Here is a 579-nt window from a genome sequence, read left to right on the forward strand (position 1 = left end):
CTTCTCCTCCTATTATTGCTATTGTTTCTCTTCCTTTTAACTCTTGTTCACTTAGAAAATAATGCACAGCACATACACTCACAAAAAAAATGATCTGAGAACCCTCTTCCCATTTAAAATTCGCCTTAATTTACAGAGCATTTATGAAGTTTGAACTCAATGTACTCATGGATAATGTATTTATAAGCAATTTAAATTTCATATTTTCTCTTTACTAAGTTGTCTCTGAAACACTGCTACATGATGTCCAAAGGTGTCCTTGTGCTTTTTCAATGAAGCCAGTAAACATTATACCTCAAGCAACACCATAAGTTGTTACTGGAACTATTACTGGATGTGGAAACTGATCCCAGGAGAGGAATTGAACGTAGAGGTATGACAAAGTTCAAGTTAATTTGTGCTTTCCTTTTTACTGTACAATTAAAGGATCCAAGGCTTGAGGGAAACTCTGTCCCTGATTTTTCGAGTGTGCTTTTTACTCATATAAAACTTGTTTGTAAACTTCTGGTTGAGAGTATTACAAAAGCAAATAATGTGCCATTTGAGGTCCAGCATAGAACAAAAGAAAATAACGTTGTT

The sequence above is a fragment of the Dipodomys spectabilis genome, unplaced genomic scaffold (assembly GCF_019054845.1).
Source record: "Dipodomys spectabilis isolate Male_0828 unplaced genomic scaffold, ASM1905484v1 ptg000074l, whole genome shotgun sequence".
NCBI classification, from domain to species: Eukaryota; Metazoa; Chordata; class Mammalia; order Rodentia; family Heteromyidae; genus Dipodomys; species Dipodomys spectabilis.